Genomic DNA, 26,011 nt, shown 5'->3' on the forward strand with positions numbered 1-26,011 from the left:
ACTGCAGCTTGCTTTGGAGGGCACTGACGCACCAGGTTCTCCACTGCTATTTTAATTGCAGAGACAGCACAGGGGAGGAGACTACAGTGAATTCATTTATAGTACTAGTGACGTGTGTAAGCCTCCCCAGCGACATCCAATACCATCCAGCAGGCTGGAACAATATCAGGAGAATTAGACAGGTTCTGAGTACATCAAAAAGTGTGCTGCTGAAAGCCAAGCCCTCCATGACTTGCAGGAATTTCACCCGGAATCATCCCATCCCAACTGGTGCTGAATGCTGGGACAGCACAAGGAATGCTCAGGCACAGCCAGCTGGTCAGCCTCAAGGTTGCACTGCAACATAAACATTCAACAGAAACAAGGCTGAGTTTCTCAACACCCAACTCCCATTTGTCTGCAGCATCCCAGGTGGTTTTAGCAGAAACTGACTGACAGACATTTGATTTGTAACAGCTTTAGAGATTGCCATTTTAAAATGAGAAGTGGCTGCTCAAGGGCCAATACTGCTAAAAATAAAAGGGGCTGCTGGGTCCAATCAGTGAAATTTTATTAATACACATCACATTGAAGAATGAACATCTTGCAAAAGCAGGAGCATAAACTCTCTTTGCAACAAACATATCACTGCTTTGCCCAGAACCAAGCAGTGGTGTGGAGCTGCTTCAGCCAACACACCCAGCTCGGGTCAGAGCCAGAGCCCAGACCTGCTTCCAAGGTCCCCTGCACTGTAATTATCGTGTTTCTTGTATTGCTAATGCTCCTGCCTGCAGTCAGCAGAGCCGGAGGAAATAATACAAGACTGTTACTCACTGACACTACATTACAGCAACCCTGGGCTCTCAGAGTTGCTTAGCAGCACAGTTTTGGAAATGTAGTCGCATGCAGGAAGAAATCTGTCACAGCAGGCTCCACATCAAGAATGCTGGGCAGCAGCAGCCACTGGTCACCCGCTGGAGAACTAAGCCATGCTTGCTGCAGTGCTGAGACTTGTTGGAGAGAAGGTGGAGAAGGACAGAGCACGTCACCTCCTTCCACACTTTTAGAACGTCTCAAATTCTAACACGGAGCCTTCGCTTCTGAGTGCTGGAAGCTGTGAGGATATTGGAGCAGGCAGGTTTTACTTGTTTTACTGAAAGGTACCCTGGATTTGTCATTTTGCTTCAACTCTGATGACCTAAACACAAACAAGGAAAAGTGGTACATTTCAGGTACACAGCTGAAAGCATAACTCAGATGTGAACGCAAGTGAATTGGTTTATTAAAAAACAAAAGCAGAAAAATAAAGAGATTTAGTTGACAGAGTGCATGCAATGCTCAGAAACATGCAGTACACTTGCTTGTGAGTATTTTTAAGCAGCACTTACGTTGCTACCATCTCTACTTGGGTCCAGAGGTCACCAGCAGGACAGCAGCATGCCTCAGCCCAGCATACACACCGCCAGCACTGCCCCACAGCAGCTGTTTTCAAAGACAACATGCATGCACCAAGAGTGGTTCTGGTTTGGCTGAGCACTTCTCTATGCAACTCGAGAAGTTCTGCCACCAGCGTGCCATAAGCTGCCAGGGGGAAAAGCAGCTGGCCCAGCACCAGGAGGTGCCTCTGCACAGGAACCAGTGCACGTCCTGAAGGGAAACAGCAGTGGATTTGTAGGAGACACGAAGCACTGGTGCCTTGTCCCTCCTCGTGCACACAGTGATAGACTAAGCCTGCAAGTGTTAGGCTGGTATTTTTTTTTTTTCCTTTATCGTAACAGTGAAGTGAATCTACTTGGATATTCAAACTAAACCAAGAGGAATAGTTAGAAAAGGGAATTATAGCATGATAATGCTGCAGCTTAAAGACCGCCTAACAGTAGAAACTTGTGCAAAACACTGAATTATGAGCACTCCTTGCAGTCCCCAGCTAGATCTGTCCCCAGGGACCTCAGCAGAACTCACTGCTGTGTCAAGGGACAGCTGAACCAAGACCACAGCAGGGACATGGTGAGGGACTGACCCCTGGCAATCGTCTTTGTCCACCAAACGCAAATATCTCCATGTCACTACCTATACAGTCTGCTACACAACCAGAAATACTTATATATCTGGTTTCATAGAAACCACACCCAATAAACCAAGTCACAATGCAGCTGTTAACCATCAGCTAGTTAAGGTTTTGCACGTGGTCATTAGAAGGTAAGTATTTCAGATGAACAAAGCGTGAGGCGACAGCCTGCTGTGAGCAGAGCACCACGGAGGCTGCAGAACAGGGCTGTGAGCAGGGCAGGAGACCCTGCAAGGTGCTCCCATCTTTTGCTAGTCCCCTATGAGCAAATAAACACTTCTCCACAGCTGGTAAGTTTAGGAGAGCAATCAGAAGGTGATAGTACTGCATTTGTGATTAAGGATGCCAAACGCACTGCTGTTACTGGATCTCAAGTGCACTTAGCAGGGAGGGACCGAGATCTTGACAGCAAAGTGAAGGATGAAGCAGAGCACATGGCAGATCTAGATGATGTATTCAGAAATTTTTAGAGACTGCATTTCCAGCAGCAGCCTTTATGCAGTTTGCTGTGATTAGCTGGCAGTTTCTATGGGAACAAATAAGCAGTGGCCCCGTCACAAAATGTAAACCTCACTTTCTTACTGCTTAGCATCAAACCCGCCCCCTATCAGCACATCCCGAGATGCCAGGCCCAGAACAATGATGTTTTCAGTACACACGTGCACTGCCCTCAGCGTTCATGATGAAAACCCCCCGCTCTGCAAGGCGCTGTGAGAGCCACCACGGTTCATCTGCTCCCAGCAGCAGCCAACCCGTTCAATAGTGGCTTTAATTCAGGCAGCTTCTCCCACCCATATAAATGCTCCTTCTGGGAGCAGTCCTTTTCTATGTGAAAAATGTTGGCAATAGCCAGGGGAAGAGCCAGAACTGCTGAATCCTGAGTGCTGATGTCATTGCTGAGCCAGTTCCCACCAGCCTCGAGGTGCCGGCTCTGCAGAAGGCACAGCGACCCAAGGATAAGCAGCACTGTGAAGGCCAAACAGTCCACCACCCATGAGCCAGTCCTTACCTCTCATCCTCTTCCCACCCAAATTACCCCAAACACCTACTGATGGCTGCAGCCAACCACATCTCCGGGTCTCCTCTGTGCCCTCTGTTGGGTGACAGAGCCCACAGCTGCCTTCAGCCCTCTGAGCTCAGAGGAGGTTATGACAGCTAAAAGGAAGAGCACGGTTCACAGCTTATGTTCCATCATAAAGTTTGGCTTTAAACACACATATTTTTCTACAGCGGTATTTCCACCAACCAGTGAGAGGGGGAATACTTAAGTAAAGTGAGAAATTTCCTCACTCTCACCAAGGACAAACTAATAGCTTGCTGGGGACAAGGAAAGCTTTGCAGCTATTTCCACTAGCAGTTGCTAGCCATGGCAGAAGGCACCAAGTACCTGTTCCTTGTAGCCTTTGGAACGCAGCCTCTCCCCCTGCAAGCTTCAAGGAGGTTTTTTTTTCCTGTAGGAACACAGTGATTAGCTTAAAATTTACATTTATTTCATAACAGTACAAGCTTGACAGAAGATCCTTTCACAGCAATAGCTGCACAAGACGCCTTAAAGAGTCACCTTCCACCTTACAAGGCTAGAGAAGCACACAAGCCATTTCTAACAACAGAATCTGATTTTCCTTATCAGTAGCAGTCCTCACAGGCCTGACAACCACCAAAAAAAAAAAAAGAAATTAAAACAAGGGATAATGGAGTATTTTTAGAGCGGGAGACGCTGCTATTTTGAAAGCAGCCTTCAGAATCGTAGTACTGAAACTCTCGTAGTTGTAGCTGCTGCTTTACCACTGTAAATCACATTCTGAGGGAGTAAGACAGCAGCCAATACATGAGCGTAGGCATCGCACAACTGGGCTTCTGCAAGCACTTGGTGTGAAGAATAATGTTCTTAAAAGATTTAATTTCTAGGGAATGTTTAAATACTGAAGAGTAAACACTGAGTCAGAGACAGGCACTAAATACAGGTAAATGCAGCAGGGGCACGTGGAAGCAAAGCCGCAGCCTGGAATTTGCTCAATGCCTCCCCTTGTACGTGTGAAATTCTGGGCCCTGCAGAGGACAAAGCCTCTTTTATGCTTGCAGAAACTGCAAGAAAACAAAAACCAAACAAATAAAGCCAATCTACAGATCCGTTTGGGGGTCTTAAAACAAGCCTGCAGCACACAGCTTCGCAAGGCTGAGTTTTCGGTATTTGAGCTTTTGAGTCCATGTAAGGTACAGATGGGCAGGGAGTTACAACTCAAGGAACCGCTGAGCAGTGCAGTAGTACAGAAGAAAAGGACTGAATCATGTTTAAGGAGCACTTCAGACCCCAGGGGGTCCAGAGGAGGGCCACAAAGAGGATCAGGGGGCTGGAGCACCACCCCTGCGAGGAGAGGCTGAGGGAGCTGGGCTTATTCAGCCTGGAGAAGAGAAGGCTGCGGGGTGACCTCATTGCAGCCTTTCAGTACCTGAAGGGAGCCTATAAACAGGAAGGGAGTCAACTCTTTGAAAGGGGAGATAACAGCAGGACAAGGGGGAACGGTTTTAAGTTGAAAGAGGGAAGATTTAGGTTGGATGTTAGGGGGAAGTTCTTTACCAGGAGAGTGGTGAGGTGCTGGAACAGCTGCCCAGAGAGGCTGTGGATGCCCCGTCCATCCCTGGAGGTGTTCAAGGCCAGGTTGGATGGGGCCCTGGGCAGCCTGGCCTGATAAACGGGGAGGTTGGTGGCCCTGCCCGGCAAGGGGGTTGGACATTCATGGTCCTTGAGGTCCCTTCCTACCCAAGCCATTCTGTGATTCTGTGTCCACTCCTTGAGGCTCCCTGCCCACCCCATGTGCAAACAAGAAAGCAGACCATGCCCAAGCCATTTCTCAAGGCTGCTTTGCTCCATGCAGCATCGCTGTGTTCTGCTGCTCCTCAGAGGGCTCTCCCCATCAGCTCCACCCGGAAATGAAGACTGGGGCTGGCTGATTTCATTACGCTGGAAATTTGGTTACCTCTCATCCTCTCCAACTCAGCATTAGGAAGAGAAGCTACCAACCTCTCCCAGTCAAATATTTGTAAATTATCAAATTCTTAGTCTAATACAAAGGAATTGTGCAGGCAGGTTTACTTCATACCTTTTCTTTTAAGAGCTTCGTTGAGTCCAACAGTCACAAAACCCAGAGGTGTATGTATTTCCCATAAATTCTTGCTGTCCACATGTGACACAGATACTGTATATTTTCTGTTAACAACTCAGCCTTCTTAATGCACCCCACCAGGAAATGATATTCTGTATGGCAGTATCCAATGCTGACCAAATGCACCAGACCTGACAGTAGAACAAACCCTTGCATGAGATGGCATTTGTTAATACTCTTAACTTAATACCTAGCTGAACTCCTATTTCAAAACAAACATAAACCACGGTAAAGACATGGAAGTCACAGTCAGAAGCTTGCACATCTAGCTCCAGAAGCACACAGGCAGTGCAGTGCATGCACAGGACAGGGCTTTCCCCATGCATTCGCCCCACTCCCCATGCAGCACAGCACTGCTCTGCCTGCCCTCACCCACACCAATGCCACAACCCAGAGCAGTGCCAGGTACCTCTGGGCCAAGGGGTTTTTCCACATGGAAATGGGAGGGGGGCCACAGAGGGTTTTCTGCAAGCTCGGCAGCCCACGTGGGAGTTGACACAGCCAGGGTGGGCGAGCTGGAGCCAGGCAAACAGCTTTGGCTCCCAGGCTGGAAGCCTGAAAAATTGGAAGTGGCACTCCATTTGTTTAAATTACCTTCTGAAACCATGCTCCATATGTGGGAATAAACAGTCACTCTGGTAGCCCTAAACACAACCAGGAGTAAATTGTTCCAAGATGCACATCTGCATTTACCAAAGATTAGATGGATAGGCTGCCAAGTCAGCATTTGATTTTCCTTAAAATATTTTTTTTTTCTTAAATGGCAGCACAGAGAAGCACTATATATGGAACGGATCACCATGACCACTGCCTCATTCTCATAAAGATCTCAGTCTGTCCCTCTGCCTTGTGCAATCAGAGCCCACCAAACAGAGCACACCCTGTCTGTCCCTCTCGCAGTGTACTTCAATAGCCCACGTCACTGCGGAATCCAAGAGAAAAATACAGTCTCTCCCCAAGCAGCTGGCACAGAGCGTCTGCACACTCGTGGCCACACAGACGGCTCCCTGCTACAGCTCCAGTGTCACTCAGGTAAAACTACCCTATGGGCGTCTTCAAAAGGACAGAGCAAAGAAATGCTGGAGGAGGTTGGAGTGCACCAATTCTCTTTTGCACATATGATGTTGTAAATGGAGACTGGAGCTCAACCACACAGACTTGGGGACAGCGATGGGCTTCGGCAGAAGTACTCAGTCGTTTATTTTGCACATATGTTGGGGATCTGGGAAGCACAGCAGTCAGCTCAGCACGCCCTGCACACCGCCCAGCTCAGCACTCGTCCCATTCGCACTGTATGCTGTAAGGTGATTTGAGCGAGGAGCTCACACTGTATGGGTATCGAATGGCACATCCAGGAAAACAAGCTGCTTGCTTTCTAAACCTGGACCATCACAAGACCACCACATAAATGTCAGGCACAGTGCTGCCCGCTGAGCAGCCACAAGCTCGCTTGGTGCTTGCTGGCTGCCATTAGGACACAGCCACAAAGCAAAGCACGCACAGCGCATTGCTTATTGGAGACTGAGCAGCACCCAGTTGCTCAGGTAACCCAAGCGCTGCATGTGCCACACAGCCTGCAAGTAATTAAGCACACACTACTTGCCAGCACTGCCTGGTTGGAGCAGCAATCTGGATCATTCCGAGGCATCCCTTCCCCACATCTCCTCCTTTGATCATTCTCAGAACAGGAACTGGCACTGAATGAGGCACTTGCTTCCACCACACATTGCCATCACTCTAACCAAACTGGAAAGATTTAGCTCACTCATGGAAAAAAAAAGACACCTCCCCACTCATAAGCAAGCATAGGACCTTAAACTTTTGACTTCACACCTAGCTTTGTTCCTGTTTATTCAGTGACATGCACTCTGGCTAATGCAATTACTAAATGCAGTATTGCTTCTGAAGTGCACAATCAGAGAAGGTAGGAAGCTGATTTAACAAGCAATTTAATGATCCTGAGCAAGGCAGATTTATGGCAGCCATACAAGAAAGCATGGAAGAAGTGCAGCAATCCAAACAGTACGTTCCTTTGATATCAAGCTTTTATCCAAATATTGACTGCTTGGCCATGGGTAGCTAATTTACAAGTTAACTGAGCTCTTCTACTGCTTTGCATTTTTAGCATGCACTAAAAGCCCAAGGAGTCTGAAACAGCTGCAACATCAGAGAAATTATAATATTAAAGAAAAAAAAAGGAATCCAGGGCTGCATAAAGGTTCCATAATACCAAATCTTTCCATGCAGCTGCAAAGTCATACAGAAGTGCTATGTAGCTCTCTGCTGAGCACATACTGAACCAATTAAACAAGAGCCTCCTAAGACCCACACAACCTCAGCAGCTATCACATTATAGATCCTTATGTAAGGCACAGTGACGTAAATACAGTCTCCCTTGACACACGGAGGGTGCAAGATGAGCGAGCCTGCAGGAATCTCAGATCACATTTCTGATCTCCTCTATTCATTCATTTGTATCATTCGGGATGACCTTGCTCTCCAGGGACATACATTACCAGAAGCAGATAAATGAGATTTCTATCAATTTAAACTATACCCAGCAAGAAAACAGAGCCACTGTCTTGCAAGGCCGGCCACTATTTTCTATTCAAACGCAGATATAAAAAATAAAAAAGCTTATTTACCAACTGCGAGGCTGGTAACACCAAACCAGCCCCAGTGCTCGAAGCCAGACAGCCCAGAGAGTTTGTATTTCAGCTGTGATCTCTCCTCCTGGGAAGAGAAGGAGATCACGAGAAACACGCAGGCTGCTGAAGAAGCCTTCGAGGCAGCCCGTTGTTCCTCCCTGCCCCCAGTCCTCCCCTTCTAACCTCCACCCTCACAAATCCCAACAAATTCATTTCCACACAGACTGATCTCTGATCCTTCAGACACGTCCAAGTAAATTTAAAATCACGTATCAAAATCCCAACCAGCAAAGATCAAATAATCGCCCTAAAATAGACCCTCTGCTTACTGCAATTCAGCCCCAGCACCGCTCAGCCTCACAGCAGTGCAGGAAGATGTCAGCCACCAGAAAGAGATCACCCTGTGTGCCTAAATGGTACTTTTTTAACCTTGTTTTGCTATAGTCCCAAACACACCGGAGCCAGTGTGCTTTTAGCACCCTCACTGGTGCATGCTTGCATCGGGCACACAGCCTTGCTTTGGGTCAGGATTGCTGCTCCTGCAGCACACAGCGTGCTGTGATCTTTCCAGGCAGATCGCTTTCCACACCGGATTTTTCCCCTCCCAGGTGTCCAAATTGTGAGCAGAAGAGCACGCCAAGTTTAAGAGCAGATATACAACTTCTCCACTGTGACCAAGCCAAACACACTCGGTTTTCTTTCGAAGGCCCAATGTTTAGAAGTGTCACCTTCAACGGGTCACTCTCACTGTGAGAAGGGCTAGGATTATGACAAGTCTCCACCCAAAGCAAACGGGATTCAGCAGCAGCCTTAAAAAAAACCAAAGGACCCTTTTCCCAAGCAAAGTTACACAACCCCACTGCTGCAGAACACAAGTGCAGCCCGTGCACACAGCTAGTTTCACCCAGTTTCGCCTGTAGAGCACAAACCAGATCCATTAGCATAAGCTAACCACTTCCAAATCTGTCAACAAAAACACCTATGTTGCTGCCCCTGCATGAAAGGCGTCTTACAGAATTTCCTGTGGGTGCAGAAAGGCTCCGACATCCCCACCAGGCAGCACGGTGAGCACAGGAACAGCCCCTGCTTGCCAGGCACAGCCCTGCTAAAGAGTCCAGGAGAAGGGAGAGGTGAGCAGAGCTGGCACAGCCACAGAGGTTTGTGCTGAGTGGGAGAGCTTTCTGGAGAGAACTTGCCTTTCCAGAAATGATCTTCAGCCGCATCGGCACGAATCTCTATAAATCAGGTACAGAAGGAAAATGGAGTTTCTATTCCAGTATCCATCAAACATTCCTTAAATGCAACAGCCGCCCCAGGGGAAGCAAGAACTTTTCCCCGCTTATGAAATATGGTACAGCCTTCGAGATTAAGTAACAGTGGCATCTGAGAGAGCCATAACCAGCTAAGGCCAGCACATGCACCTTCTGAAGTCAGTCCTTCCCACCGGCAGGACCACCAATCCACACACACAGCACATCCTACAACCTAAGGATGAAGCCAGGCCACACAAACCCAACCCCAGCACTGACAGCAGCCATGGAAGCAGAGCAACCAGGAGTGTGGTGGTGGCAGACCTGACCAGATGGGGATCAGACCTGACCAGATGGGGGTCTGGCACCACAGCCCCCGGTCATCCTTCACCCCTCTCGCTGTGTGGCTTGCCCTGTCCAAGGGAAGCTGGCGAGCAGAGGGTAAACAGTTCTGCTGAGTCCCTATGGGGAAGAAGAAACAAACAACTTTTCCAACGTCATTTCAATGGAATGTGAGGGAACTCAGCACACTCGGTGAGGAGGACGGCGTTACACTCCAACCTGTCTGTGTGCAGCCATGGAAAGCACACAACTCACTACGAGGTATCTGCGTTTGTGCTCAGGATCCCAATTGAGGGGCTGAAGAGATATTCTGGTTTGTAGGAAAGTTATGTTAATCGAATGAATCATTTGATAGGAATGTACAGTCATTCCAATGCAATGGAAAATCTAGAGATTAAAATGTTCAATCTACGCATCCAGCAGAAAGGTTAGGGTAGCATTTCTTTAAAAAAGCATTACTCATCCCTGCTTCAGCTGTACATCAGTGCAGAGGTGTGCAGAAAGGAGGATGAACAGCACCAATTACTTTTATCAGCTGCAGTACAAAACAACCAGGTAAGAGTCAGAGAAAGCATAAAGCGAGATCCAAACCCCTCACATGTGGGAAGCCTGCATAATACAGCCACTTTCTAGCCATTGAGTCTTGAAGTGGATAACGTTTGAGGTGGGCTTTCCAGTTCTGTCCCTCCTTCTCACTGTGTCTGAAGATACGTGTATCATGGTGGTAAATTCACACGCTCCCTAAAGCGTTAGAAGTTCCCCACCTCAGAGCTTCAAGTGCTAACTGAAGTGCTCTATTTACCCAAGAAGAAGAAAAAGAAACAATGCAAGCCTGAGTTGAAAACAGTGTAAACTCTGCATTACACACATGCTTCCCTAGGCTCCCAAAGCTATACTCGAGAAGTGCAGATAGACAGTTACACATTAGAGTTTATTCAGCAGCTATCTAAACAAACTGCTAATTAACAAAGGGGGTTATGCAAAGGAGGTTACACAAAGAGCTTTTAAGTTCACCATTCCAGTTTGATTTGATGATCCTTTGCCATTTTATGCACTGTATGGGATGGCAGAGAAGCAGCTTGCTGCCTCACATAGGCCACGCTCTCTGCACCATCCTCCTGCAGGCAGTCTGGAAGCCAGGCACTGTGCTCCCCCAGATGGGAGGTGAGCTGGAACCCCTCCCATGCCACACACCCTTCTCAAGCCCCTCAACTGCCTTCAGGTCTGTTGAAAAGCAGTGCAACAAGGAGCATATGGATAGATCCAAAGATACTCTGATTCCCTACAGAATGCCAGCATATATATTGCTGTAATTAGCCTCTAGCACAGTCGCAGAATTTGTTTCTGAAAAGCCTTTGAGCAAACAGATTTGGTTATATAAAGCTCAGACCCTTCCTCTTTTGCATGAGCTGATAGCCTTATTGGTGACTGGTATTTGCTGTTAAAACATCACTCCCTGCACAGACAAAAACAGAACCAAACAGAACAGCTTCCCTGTCCAACAGTCTGCCAGTGGTATGGACACAGTGCCCAGTTATACAACAGCTGCAAAGAACACACTGGATCAGAACCACCTTGCTATGACAAGTAAGGGCCATAGCAGCCTGCAGGCTGCTGGCACAGGGAGCAGAGTCGGTGCGAGGAGCCCTACACGAGACAGCAATGCAACACCCCGACAGTCACCATCAGCCCATGCACCTTCTGCTGCTGCAATATATCCTACTTCCATGAGGATAACAAGTCACTGAGTATACCTCACCAACCAACCAGAAAAGGTTCATTACGTTACCAAGAACTTTTAAATAACTGCAGTTTACCACCGAACGCTCTATCTTTTATCTAAACAAAATGTGGCAGGACTAGGCTTGTTTTATGCACCTACGCCCTTGGAGCTTCTGCTCCTGATAGCAAGCAGTTGGTTCTGTACAACTCACTGAGAGATTGCCTGGCTTCCCTTTCTCTACCTTTTACAAACCTGAAAGAACAAAAAGATGTTCTGTCTCGGGAGCTGTGCCTCACATTCTGGTTTCTTTACTAGTAAACAGACAACAGGATTCTCCCCCACCCCCAAGGTTCTGATAAACCTCTTGTGGTTGAAGCTTTACTGGAAGCCATGCTTCCTAACTTGCTAGTTTTTCATAATACTCTTTCATTAAGCAATTTAGATACCTAAGAACTGAGCTAGAAGTGAAGCTTCTCAATGGTGAGATCGAAACACAGCTGGCCCTCTGTCAGCTCGTGGCTCCCAGTAACCACCTCAGCTTCTGGAAAAAGCTGCCTGACACCCAGCTACCTCAACCACCTGAAGGAGGCCAAACTAACACATACTTTCCTTGCAGAAGGCTGGTAAATAGTGGATTAATACACTAAGCTATAGTAATTCAACTGCTTGTGAACCCCCGTAAATAAGCAGAGTCCTCTCCTGCCCTAAGAACAATAGGTGAAACAGAGGAACCGAGCGCAGCAACCACAGTGGCAGTGAAATGCAGTTAGCCACCCAACCTCACTCCCAAATTATTCCTCAGAAACTTGGCTCCTCAGTAAGACAGCAGCTCTGGATGTGCTTTATCCAACAATTCTCAACGCAAAATACATAAACAGTCCCTGGAGCACAGATGGAAACTGATGCCTCTCCCCTCCCAGGGGAGTTCCCTCATCACTAGGCTACAAAATCATGTTCCCTCTTGCTTTCGGTCTTTGATGATACAAATCTTACGTTCCTTCCTACACAGCACCCCAGTTTCAACAGGAGAGGCAGTGCATCCCCTCCCTCGTTAGCCTGCAGCACAGCGGTCGGGGCGCTCTCAGAAGATGGAGTCGTGGCCCCAATGAGACAGCTCACCTCACTGTCCCCACCAGCATCATCTCACAGCTCCCTTCTCTCCCTGCTGGCATTGGTGTTTGCCTCAGGGCCAGCTCACCCACCGCGGGCAGACTCCAGGCTGGAGCAGACACCACAAGCACTCACCTGCCCCAGGTACAGGTTTGCCCTTCTCGTGAGAGCAGGTTGCTGAGGGAAGCTGTTCAAGAGCAGGAGTTGAGTTTTTCTCCTTGTAGGAAATTAAAATTGTACAACAGCATTTTGCTTCAAGAGACTTGGGAAAAGAAAGCATTAAAAGCCAGATTTCCTCTTCTTTTAACCAACAAGCAAATGAGGAAGGAAAAAAAAAAAAGCAGGTTTATTGAGAAGTGCTTTCTTATTTATGAAGCTTTAAGATCTAAGCCAAAATATTTGGAGCAAGATGAAACTCCATCTGCCTCACACCACCACTTCCATCTTTCTCCAAAACAAGCATCCTAATGCAATCAGGTCTGCATGCAGCGAGCACACGGCTGTCGTTCACCCTGCTGCTGCTCAAGGTGTAATCGGCTCAGATCCCACCCTGCTGCTCTGCTGCTTGCCCAGCACCAGAAGCAGAATGTTCCACTGCTTTCTCTTTCCAGTGAAGCCCAAAGGACCCAGGGGTGCTGCTCAGCAGCTCCAGCCCAGGCCGCAAGCTGGGTTTTCATGCACCTCACCTAAGATCACCCAAGAAGGAGGCCGTGACTCGGCAGCTTTACGAGCTACAGGAACATTCCCATGGCTTACAACATCTGGAACTCCTCAGGTTTCCATTAATGCAGGAGAAAGCCACCAGCCTTACAGTAAGCCATGCAGCATGCTGTCACTCAAAGCTACCCCCCAGCAAATTTCCCCTGGGCTACTGCTTTAATGAAGTTATCTGCGAGCTGGCCCCCAGAACCATTCAGCCAGTCAGGATGAGGCACTTCTCCAGCACATTTCCTTCTATCTCATTTAGGGGAGGGGGGAGGAAATGAAGATAACCCAAAATTGGCAAGATCAATACAATAAAAAGCTGAGGGATTTAGGAGCTCTCTAAAGCAGTAAGTAGCTTTCCCTCCCCAAGTTTTTGAGCCTAGAGCTCTGCTATCTATGGAAAATTTAATACATTAGAGCCAAAGAAACCTAACTGAAGATAAATCATTAAGCAGGCACAATGAGAAGCAGCTCAGCAGCCCCACATTCGGCCATCAGAGCAGCTGGGTGACAGGTAGGGCAGCTCAACAGGCAGAGATGGGGCACTGTGGGGCCAGCCCTGGCAGCTGGGCTCCTCGCACAGAACAGCTGTGCAAGCACAGCTCTGGCCATGCAGCAGCAAGTTCCCAGGATAATCTGAGGCACTCTAGAAAAGTGAAGGACAAGGCTCATCAGCTTAGACAAATACTGGTATGGGCCACTGCCTGTATGAAATATTTATCACTGCAGTAAGTGCCTTCCGAGCCACCCTGTTGAATCGCTTTCCCTGTAGCTACTACACAGCCCCACAGGGGATGTAGCAGGGCCACCTTACAAGGACCACCAGCAAATCATCCACTGCCACCAATTTCTTATTACTGGAGGTCATCACCTTCAGCAAAGAGCTTACAAAGTTTCATTTACAGGAAAGAAATTATCACCCATCTCCAGACCTTCAAAGTAACCGTTCCTGACAACACTGTACCAGAGTTATCCTTACACCTGTTCCTAAGACAAAAGTCAAACCCTTACACTGTATCCATAGAAAGCATATTTCGAAGTTCTAGCTGTTTCCACTTATAACAAGTGCTCAGCATCAAATCTTTGCAAAACACAGCCCTGGCTACTCAAGTGCTTTGAAACAGAAGCAGGTTTGACACCACACATCACACCACAGCAAACCTGATTCCTCCAACAGGAGATGGGAAGTGAAACAGTGGTGTAAGGATAGGGAAGGAGGGCAAGGCAGGTGACCAAGAAAGAAATCAGTATCTTCGAAGAAGTTAATCAAAGCAGTAACACTTCCACACAGCTGTTACATCTTGCTGGGTGGCAATTTGAAAAGCTGAAGCCATTGAAGCAGTGGTGCAGATGACACTGACAGCAGTCACTGCCACCCATCCCCTGCACTGCTTAAAGTGAGGACCCCAAGAAACTGTTTTCCACAGCCATGAAACAAAGGACATGTTTTCTAGAACTGCATTAGTGGTTTCAGAGCCCTTCTCCAATGACTTCTAATTACACTTCTAATTTGCTTTTTATCAGGTGTGGATCTAAAGTGCAACACAGGTGCGCAAGGCAGCATGCTGAAAAACAAAATTCCTACCTACGTGAATTCCTATATCACAGCTGCACAGAGCAAGCAAGAGCTTACAGGAACTTTGGCTGTAATTCTTACTAAAATGAAGTCTCAGCCTGACTCTCGTGCAATCTCTCTTGCAGTTAGGCTTGCAGCCCTTGAGGAGGAAGGGAAGTGTGGGCAGTCTGACTCCATAGGCACCAGCAGGCATCCATCATGGAGTAAGTGACTCAAAGGTTGACTTGTGGCCGTGCCAGCAAACAAGTGCACTCTTACACTAGGCATCTTCTCAGAAGTTACTCAAAAGCTGGCAGCCAACTGCCTCCTAAAGAACAAACTGCTGACGTCTGAAGTTATCATCATGTTGGTCATTCATGCTCACACCGAGGGCCTACGGAGCTCCGCAGTGCTCCATCAGCCAGCAGCAGCCACCCAGATGCAGATGGCTCCCGCCTTTCAAGTTGCATTTTCTGGGGTTGAGCTGTCTGCAACAGTTTGCTTTTCTTCATCGCCACACTCCTCAAACTCTAAGGAAGAAAATCTGTAGAGTTAAGCTGCTCTTGCAATTCCCAGGCTGCTTCCACTGCTCCCATGCCATTCCTACGATGGTCTCTGTTTAACTCTCCTGCCCTGTCTGCCCTGCACCCTGCAGGAGGACCACAGCATGACCCTGCTGGCAGGGCAGTGCTGAAAGGGGAAAAGACGTGCATCTGCTGCCACACTGCAATGCATCCAGTAGCCTGAATTATACACCCCCAGACAAAAAAAATCAAGCCCAAGTTGTGTTGCTGCTTCACACAGTCCTCCAGCCTTGTTTTCCTCAATGAAGACAGACAGGTTGCCAACCAAGAACTGCGCTGTGGGATTAGCCAATGTTTATGAAGTACTTTAAAGATTAAAAGTGTCACCTATGTGCTAAATATTTCTCTGGCACTATCAGCTTGAGCAGCAACCGAGTATCTTGTATCTGCTCTTGCTGATCTTGAGCTGGTTGCCAGAGGTGTCAGTCAGCCCGACTTCCAAACCACTGCACTTGGCATCGCTCCTCAGAGCACTTCTAGGCACATCACAGCACAGAACTGGGGAACTAATTGATAAATGGTAACTTCCATGAACAGCACATACAGATAAATGAACGAGGATATATTTATGCTCTTTACCTTCTTGCCCTTGTTCTCATATCACCCAAGTTCCTTTTCCAGTTCACCTGTGTGGAGACCTTCCTAGCAGCACTGTCACACCTGGAGCAAGCTGTAAGTGTTCCACTGGAGTGCTCACCACGTGTCATTCATTCACCTTGAGTCGCCTTCCTCCACCTCCCCTCAGATGACTCGCACCATTGTAAACACGCAAAGCACACAAACATCCCACTCTTCCCTTTGGCCCACAGCTTCTAAACAGCAGCAACAGAATCGAGTAATTGTTATCAAGCAGTGAGAAAACGAGACACTTGGTCCCAAAAGTTTACACTGCATTGGAGACAGAAGAAAACCCAAAGCTGGACATCGCTCACTTCATATAACCACCAGCTACTCCAAAAGCATTGCTATCAACAGCAAGCCACTGCACTGAACTGTGTAGACATTTGGCTTACAATCTGCCAACAAGGGACAAGGGGACGCTGATACCCAGGCACAGGCACCCAGAGCCCAAGGACAAAGGAGCCCATTGCAAACACAAACATTATCCAAAGCCAAAACAGTGTCCCACAAGGCTTTCCACCCAGCAGCAGAGCCAGAAAACTGCTGGCTTCTTAACACTTAGTAGCAACACAGGAACAACAGAAGCAAAAAAAAGAAAAATTTGGTTGTCACAGCAATGGTCAATCAGACAGCTCCTCTGCAGCCTGGAGGGCACCTCCAGGAGGAACCATGGCTGCAGCACAGCCACAGCAGGAGGCAGCCCAGAGCCGAAGCACAGCTTTTCCCACAGGTTTCTAACGGTTTCACAAGCAACAGCAGCATTGCTTACATGGCTGAACCCCAGCCGTGCAATCTAAGGAGGTGCCCTTGCTCTGGATAACATCAGTAAGGTTTATTTCCCAATGTTTTGCACATGGTTTTTGGAACGCGTTCAAGTCAATGTGGTTGACAGCTGCCTCGTATCAGGTGACTCACTGAAGCCACACATCATAAATTGCTCTTACTCAAGCTATGAATTAGCATGGCAGGTTGGTAAAGGAGTCCGAAAACCCTCTGCTGAAGACTCAGTTAAGCACAAATAAGCCCTTCCAACAACACATGCCATTCTTGCAGGGTCACTCGTACCCTTTTCTGCACAAAGCCAAACTGAAACCAAAGGACCAAGCCAAGCTGCAGCTTGGAATTGCAGTTCAAGATATCAAAATATACATAACAGGAAAAAAAAAACTATCAAAAAAGAGTGGCAGTCTTAATAGCTATTTTAATTGCAAGATGATCTTCCCACTCTAATAAACTCAACATTTTACATGCTGAACATTGGCACTAACAACGTGGATGCCCAGCTGAGTTTTACACCGGTGAGAGGACAGACACCATCAGAGGTTTTGCAGAGAGAAGCCTTTGCTTAGGGATCCAGTAAGGAAAACTCATCCACAGAGCCCGAATCACATTTCCCTCCAACTTGATATTATCTGAATTAGGAGGACAGGAAGCAAGCTTTGTTTCAGGCAACAAGAAACGGTCTTATCACCAGCACTAATGCAACAGGTTTTGGAGTTTCAAGATCTACATGTGGCAAAACAAAAAGCTTTTGGCTGTTTACCTCAGAGATACGCAGGCTGCTTTAAAATAGCCTGCCTGGGTGGCTCTGCACAGCACCTCTTGTTTGGACAAGCACGTTTGCCGGGTGACTATTTGAATTCTGACTCACTCCAACATGCCGGGGCACCCGACTGTACCAAACCCCAAAGTGCTGACTCGGGGTTTGTGATGCAAATCCGGCAGGAAGCGGCGTTTCCCTGCTGGGACACACTGCCCTGGTCACCGGGACACACTGCACTGAGTGGCATAGTGTGTGCAAAGCACGGAGCTAAAGGAGAGCTCTCCCAGCCATGTGCTATCATTTAATGTCTGATTTTTCTTGCATCACTTAAATCAAACTGTGGCAATTGTGAGCAAACTGTTATCTCGTACCACTTGTGTATGGACAGCAGTGCAATCACAAGGAACTTGCACAACACTAACAGACACTGCCTTCTGTCAGAGAACCTAAGCACCAAAGATTTAGGCACTGAATCAGAAATTTCTCTACCTCCAACATAACCATTACTTTAGCCACTTCATTCAGCAGCAAGCATGAACTACAGACCTTCCCCAGAAAGAAAATACACGAACAGACTCACATCATGCCACCAGAAAGTGATGCGGTGTTAGTGCAGCTCTGTGGGCTGCTCAGAGATACAAGGGAGCCCAAGAATTAAACAGCTAAGCTGTGCCCTGCCCTGCGAAGCAGCCTTACAACTGCTCTGTTATTTAAAAGCAATTCCCAAGGAAAGGTAAACAACCTGTTGGGCATTTAGAAAACATTCCGGTCCACTGCAGCCATCAGAAGGAAGCCAGGTGCTGTGCCGAGCTAGGAACCAAATCAGCACAACTCGCTCTTATTCCCTAGTGCCAAACCCCCAAGTTCACTGTCACCTTACCAACCCCTCCTGCTGCAGGCAGCTTTCTGGCCCAGGATTTGCTCAGGGACTCACATTTCTAAGTGCAGCGCTTGCAGCTCACGCGGTTGTTTTGGAGAAAATGCTGAAACAACACAGGTATTTTCTAAGCTTTGATCTACAACACAAAACATGGCTCTGCTCAGAGCAAGGCATGGGGAGGAAACTCAGGTTTTCCAGGCGTCTGAAAAACCAAAGGGGACAGACAATCCAACCACTCCTATAATTCAGCGCTGTGTCCCATCAGGGCCCACATCTACCAAATGACTCAAACTGCAGATGCGCTTCCTGAGTGGGAAAATACCCATCGTCAGCCTTCACTCGTCTTTTTACTGTGTGATGCGAGTCCCAGCTTGGCTGAGAAAGTATTCGTATCTGGTTCTGACTAAGCATAGGCTTCCCCATGTAACTCAGCAGCCATGGGGTGCACGTTGACCCTGCAGCCCACAGGGCAGTGGGCACCCAGCACCCACACAGCAACAAACCCGACAGTGACTGAGGTTTCCTTCTCCTCCACCAGCACTGTGTCCTGTTTCTTATACTAACTAACCAACTGAACTAACCAACACAAAGGAAGACTCTTTGGGTTGTTTTGTTGGTTTTTTTTTTTTTTTTTAAACCATCTTACACTTTCCAAAGCAGCTCAGGTGAAAAGCAACCACACTAGAAACCAAATATCAAAATCACCATATACAGAATGAATGAGAATGATTTTCATTGGTTTCCAGTGATATTGTAATGAAAACAAATGCTTGTTATACAACTGACAACCCTCTCACTGTGTCAAAACAAGATGCAAGAACATCAATGGGCTCTGTGCACCAAGATGATATTCCTTCATGGTTACTGAATTTGTTTAACAATATAATACATTTTTTTTTAATAGCATAAACTATGGCATGGGGGGAAGTCCTACAACCTCAAAAACTGCTGAGGCCAGCTGCTGGCAGCCCCAGGGACACAGAGGATAACAGATACAAAAGGAGCTCTGCACAGAGGCTTGCTGTCTCCCAGGCACCTGGCAGCCTGCTGTCAGCCAGCAGCACACCACCTTCCTGCTTCTAGGCATGGCAGAGGCCAGAGAGCCTAAGCATATAGGTGGCAAGAGGCATTCTTTCAACCTGTTCCCCCCTGTTCGGAGGAATGCGATCCATTTGCCATGGATCCATACGCCCTGTCTGCCCTCAGAAGCAGCTGCACGGCCCAGTGAGGGGACCTGCAGGCCAGCAGCAGGCACAAGGCCTGGTGTGGTCACTTTCCATCTCATAGGCAACAGCTGGCTGCAAATTAGGACCACCACCACAATCCAGCACACTATCTGATCAGACTCCGCACGTTTACATGGAGCTCATCAACTTATTCCTTCAAAGTCCATTAAAAAGACTTAGATGTTGTCAAAAGCTACAATTAGAAGATCAGCTCCCATCCTACTGCCCTTGGCTGCTAGCAAGATGCCAGGGGGCCTGAACTAGACTGACCTGATCCCTGGGAGCACCCAGAGCTGCCTGCAGAGCCCAAGCACAGAGCAAAGGCAGGAGCACAGCTGAACAGCAGCACTGCTTGCAGGCAGGCTGCCCAGCTCCTCTGCCAATAGTGCCCGTGGGTCCCTCACATGCCTCTGCAAATGCTTCCCATGTATTCCTGCACATACATTCTGTGCAGAAAACAAGGTGCACGAGAAGCAGTGTGGCTGAAAGTTAACCAAAGGGAGCACAAATGGAGGGGGAGCTGTCTAGAGAAGGAAAAACCTTACAACCTTACAGTGAGTTTGTTCCTTCATTTGTTTTCTTCTGCAGAATCCCACGTGCCCTTTCCCAGCCATGAAAGCACTTCACTGAGTCCATTTAATCAAAACTACTTCCACCATATTTAAAAATCTCTGTAAGGAGAAACGTCAGTTTGCTGAAGGGCAGCAGATATCCACAGCCTCAAAATGCAGGTTTTATTTGACGTGCTTTCATCTGGCACAGCCTCGTGCTCTCCTTCATTCCCAGCATCAACCAAGCATCCTCCTAACAGATCTCCAGCAGCCACCCTGAGCCTGGCTCTGCCAAACCGCAGCAGCTCCAGCCCCACAGTCACACACCGATGCCCTACAGAGAATCCTCTTCTTCTGAATGATCTTAAAAACTTGGCCGTTAAGCGGAATCGCATCTGATATTTTAAGCTGAAGGCAGAGCTTCCAATTTCCGAGCCATACAGCAAAGCAACAAGCACCAGGGAGCTACTGAACGATGATGAAACCCATTACATGTGACTGTCAATAAAGACATCACCTGAGTTACACAAGAGCAGAACAAAGGCCAGTCACCTCACAGCACAGAGCAGTCATTCTGCACAACACAATATTTCATGACCTTCATGCACTCCAACAAAATCAACATTTGCATTGATACCTCTAGTTTCATACCAAACTTCCAGTGACCCAAAGCTTTCAGGAGGAAAGCCTGTGCTCTGGCCTCGTGCACAAGACAACCAGGTTGTATCAATAACCAAAGCACAGAACTCAGCCTGCTTCCCACTGTTAGCTGTGCACTATCCAAGGAGGCATGCCAGTCATTACAAACCAACTAGTAGTGGGCAAGAATGAAGCCTTTTCTCTAGTTCTTCAACATTATGGTGTCCCTGAACCTGAATTGCATCCAGCCAAACTGCTAATGTTCCCAGTACTGGATGATGAGGCTGCTGGGATAACCAGAAGCAACAGCAGTGTTTCAGTGTCATTGGGATGCCTACATCTACCAAACACTTCAAGCAGTTGCACTCAAATGATCCACGTAGGCCCCTTCCAACTTGGGATATTCCATGACTGTAAGACGTTGGGGATGCCACAGAACATCATGGGAGAGCTGGTGGCTGTCAGTGAGATCCACCAGGGTTCAGGTGCATGCAGCCCAGATATCTGCTGTCCCCCAAACGCTGCTGACTCGTGAAGCCAAGCTCAGCTCGTCTCCCCCCCCCACACACAGCCAAATGCTGTGCTATTTTTGGGCGCAGCGTGTCAGTTCCACTGGGTGTGGGAGTTTGTTTGTGTGGGTTTGTATGATTCGACTACTTTGAAACTTGGCTGAAGCCGCATAATTCTCTTTTTATGGAACCCCCTTTGATGGCCATTTAACAGAGAGGGTGAGGTTTAGCCTCAACTGCAGAGACTCGGGGTCAGAATTACTAGAAAAGAGATGCATAATGACTAACAGTGAATCAGCCTCCAGTGGTTTCTTCATTTAAGTGTTAATGCAGCATAATAAACCCCTGGACTAAGATCAGCAGGAAGGCCCTGTCTGCAATAAGTGAGTTAGACTTGCACAGGCTCCAAAGGGATGCTCGATCCCATTTAACCCTTGATGTGTACAACCAGTGCCATGCAGACAGCAGGACAGCACACCTAACAGGGGACAGCACAGCTCCCCATGGGATGGCAGAATTCACACACGTTTCTCTTCAGCCAGGGGGAATTTCAATTACAAATTTTAGCCTCTACTACCCTGGCAGCCTTGGAGCACCTTCCTAAAGCTTTACTTTTGTGGTGGGGCAGGAAACTGTCTTGGCACAATTATTCTGACAAGAGCAAGGAGTGCCCTCCTTGGGCTAGCCTATGTTTTATGGCAATTGTATGGGGCTGATATATAACACAGTGAAAGCATGCAGAGGGGAGGAAGGAGTTGAGTTGCTGCTTATCTTTGAAAATACCCAGTGCCCAAGGAGTGTGGTCCAGAGCAGCACACTGTGATTTCTGTATTTTCTTCTAACAAGATTCCTCCTTCAAACACAAATGAGAACATTTAATTCATCCTCCACGTCATTCACAAAACCTTTGCAAGACACCTACTAAGAAAAGAGACACCAATCCATTTTTATGTCATAGCTGCTCCTCTTCCCACTCCCGTTCAGCAGCAGCCGCTCTCCCTCCTAGGGACTATTTCTGTCCCTGCCCCAGGGTACCAAGCACCATCGATGGGCATTCATCTGCTCCTGCAGCTCAGCAGCAGACCCAGAGCTTCACGACAACAAATGTTTGGGAGGAAGAGCTCCTGTGCAGAAGGTGGGAGGCTGCAGTGCTGAAGAGATACCAAATACACAGCCCCCTCAGCCCCCAATTAAGCTACCACTGACACAGCAGAAAAGTACTGATTACCTTTCCTAGTCAGGCTGCTCCCTCACCAGAGAAGGCTGAAGGCAGGGCAGGTTCTGTGGCCGTTTGCTCACCCTGCAGGAGCAGTGCTGCTGTTAGCTGGTACTCCGTCTGAGCTGCTGCACTGTTACACTCATCAAGAAGAATCCTGGTCTCAAATTTAACCATGCTCTCACATTAATCTCTTGGTAACCATATGTTATTTCCTACAGCAAGAAAAATGTTTTAATGAAACATGTAATGTCTCTATTTTGGCTTGTAGTTGATACAGTTAATACCTCTGTGGGGTTTAATAAATATTCTCTGTTATCCCCACTGCAGCAACTATGCTCAGCTTAAGACCATTTCTGGCTCTTAGGCTTTTACTAAACCTCTCCACTAAATGAGAACTAAAACACAACTCTCTTGCAGCATACAAACAATGAGAACAAAAGGCCATGTGAGCAGTATTATAATAGATGCCGGAGGAATTAGTAATTACAGCTATTGGCTTTTCTTATGGCCAAGAGAAATAAGAAGCAGGGCAGACAGTGCACCAACAAATACCGAGAAAGCAGAGGGAAACTGAAAAAGGTCACCTTACAAGGCCTTCGCATGGCTCATTATGAAACAAACAGCCCCAGTATCAAATAATTCCCCTCTGACATGACAAGAATGGACCACAGCATTGGGGCACACAGACTGCTTGGATTATCACGCTCTGAACACTGATGATCCGTGGTTATCCCGTAGTCACATGCCTTGGTGCTGCATGCCAAAGGTAGGGAAGAGCAGGAGAACAAGCAGCAGCCAAGACTTTTCCAGTGACTGGTCCGCCAGCAGCTCTGCACTCATCTCAAGGAAACAAATCCAAACAAACCAAGGCGGCTTCTAAAGGCTCCCACATACAGTGACCAAAGCATATCAGTCAGGACCAAACTCCTTCCAGAGCCTCAAAACCAAACCATCACAGCACCCCAGCTGGATTTTAGCCTGCTTTTAGTGTCACAGTACCCACCTCCAAGAACTCTGCACAAGATTTTTACCATTGGCTCTCAATTCTTCTAAACACAAACCACAGAAGCTAAGCCAGTTCTCTCAGAAGGGATCGTCCTCCCCTGGTTAAAGCACAGACATCTCCTACCTCCAAAAAAGGCTCAGCTCCTTAAAAAGATAGGGAAAAAAAAAAAAGCCACCTCAGCTCAGAGGAACTAAAAACTAAGTAGACAGTGAGCTTGCAAGAAGGTACGGCTGGACAGCAAGAAGGTTGCTGGACTTGGGAGGTTGCCACGTTCTTTCAGGATTGTGAACTCTGATGTCCATTGCATTCCAGCCACACACAATGCCCAGAAGAGATGCAGCAAGATATCCTGCAGGTGCCCAACTAATCCCAGTCAGAGAAACCAGTCCCAGTTCCCTCCCAGCTATCAGAATAGGGCTCTAACAGAGTACAGGAGTCTAATTTTGCATAACCAGGGACTGAATATAAATTGCTGGCTTGGTTAACACATAAATTGTCAACCGTTCCTTTCTATTTCATTAGTTCCAGCAAATACAATGATGAATACAGGCCTCCTGCCCTTTAGGATGATTAACATTCCCTTTCGTTAGCGTCCCCAACACTGCTGACCCAGACTCAACTTGTGAAATCCAGTTATATGTAAACTGCAATGTTCTGTGTCAGCAAGATGTGCCAGAACCATCAGAGCCAGGAGCACACAGCACAAGCTCTGCTCCTTTCCGGAAACAAATGCAGTCCTTTAACTACAGAACAGCCAAGTAAATCTAGTCCTTTAACACGAGAATGGGCACCAAACCATCCTTTGCTTTACTTTTCTAGGTAAAAGGAGACACAAGCCAGGAATGCTCACGCTGTTATCTTCAGATGTCACATCAAAGTCCGCTTGACCTGGCAAACATCCATAGGAAAGGAAAACAGATTCCCAAACCTTATCAATAGGCAGGCTACCTTTTAAATTCATGAGCAGCAATGAATACAAGCCTTCCAAGTTATTAATTTCACCTTCAAAGTCATGTAAAAAGACAAGGCACACTATTTTTCAAGCGAGCGAAGATATTCACACAGGAATTCCTTTTGAAACAGAAGAGCATGGTTCCCAAGGAGCAGCCATGATGAGCAAACCAGCTTTTCTCTAAGAGAACGTGACACGGGGTCAAGTTTGTGCACGGATTTGATGGCTATATTTGAACGCTGCTTGATTCTTCTGTGCAGGAAGAAATCATCTCTGGAAGGGGTTGCCAGCACACTCAACAATTGTACTACATTTGTGTAGTGTGTTCAAAGGATTCTTTCAGATCACGAATGGAACCATTTTACAAAGTCTTTACTTTCTTCTAAGTCATTTCCACCAAGCCAAACTGTTACAAGTATTACTGGGATGAAACCAAGCTCTCAGTGGCTGTTTTCTATTCCCGCTGCCATTTCAAAAAATACTTCCCATACAGATTTGCCCTTTTCAGGGTATTTTACAGCAGTACCTCCCCTCTAACCTCAAGAATCCCACAGCTTGAAGCAAATAACTCTTCCCTCCTTCCTCAGTCCTCTCCTGGAGTCAGCAGTGACAGCGCCTGCAGAGAAGGAGAAGTACTGAAATAACAGCACTTGGGATTTGCAGGCAAAAAGAGCCCATTTGCTTGGCAGGGTGGGATTTTAAAGGAAACCGAACCTCAGAGTTAAGAAAGCTTCCAGGTCAAGTTTCAGCTCCTAGCTGTTCCACCTCAGCCTTCCCAGCCCTGCCACTCACACAGCCAACAGATCCCAGCTGTTCCCAACACAGGTATTTCCCTCAACATGACTGCGTTCACAGGGCCTGCATCTCCTCCACTCAGCTGAAGGGAATTTCAAGGCACACAAAGCACCACCTCGGGAGTAGCTCACACTCCAGCAGGCTCACTCACCAGGTGATAGCAGCAACTACACCTACATCCCACCCTGAGAACAGCTGTGCTGCTTCCTAAAGCAAACAAACCACCTTCCCTAGCTCCAGAGCTGCAGGCACCAGTAAGCTGCTGTTCAGCAGAGCTGCTTCATGAATGGCCGATCCACTTTCGTATCTTGTTCGATCATTCATAAATAAAGCATCAAAGTTAACTCCAGTCCTGTCCGTTTTGAACACAGCTTCCTAAGCTAAGGCTGTGTACCTTTTGCCATTCCTCAGATTAAATAAAGCAACCTGAACACAAGGCAGTCTCCGCTTCAGCATTTTGCAAACTTTCAGCTAACATCACTCCAAGAGGAGCCTTGACTCAACAAGGAGGGCTGAATCCATCAATGTACTTTCTAGCCAAAGGACTGATCTCTGCTTACGAGGAGAAGCCTTCTGCCTTTGAAACATCCAAGCTGCTACCAGCACTGCTTCCAGTAGGAAAATTCAGCTTCGTGATGGAAAAAAAAGTGACTGAGCTCTGTGCAAGGGCAACAGTAGCTGAACTGCAGGTTAAACTGTAGCATCTACCATTTGAAACTGACATCAATTTATGCAATGTATACAAACGTATCCCAGCTCTGAAAAGAAAGGTCCAGTGGATGTTTAGCAACTGATTTCTAAACAGCCCCTGCAATGAATGTCACGCAGTTACCTAGGAAAAAGACAGACAGATCATCAACAAAACAACCTCACGTTGAAATGCTACCATAAACCAGAACGTAACTCCCAAAATTCAGATGACAACTCAAGCATGACAGCTAC

The 26,011-nt window shown here is 47.4% G+C and overlaps 1 protein-coding gene across 4 annotated transcripts in view; it reads right to left on the minus strand.

Annotated features, from left to right (window-relative positions):
• Window positions 1-26,011, minus strand: part of SIK3 (SIK family kinase 3) — a 74,858-nt gene that overhangs the window by 46,267 nt on the left and 2,580 nt on the right. The gene's annotated exons all lie outside the window — the stretch shown is intronic.

This window comes from Gallus gallus, chromosome 24 (assembly GCF_016699485.2).
Source record: "Gallus gallus isolate bGalGal1 chromosome 24, bGalGal1.mat.broiler.GRCg7b, whole genome shotgun sequence".
Lineage (NCBI taxonomy): Eukaryota > Metazoa > Chordata > Aves > Galliformes > Phasianidae > Gallus > Gallus gallus.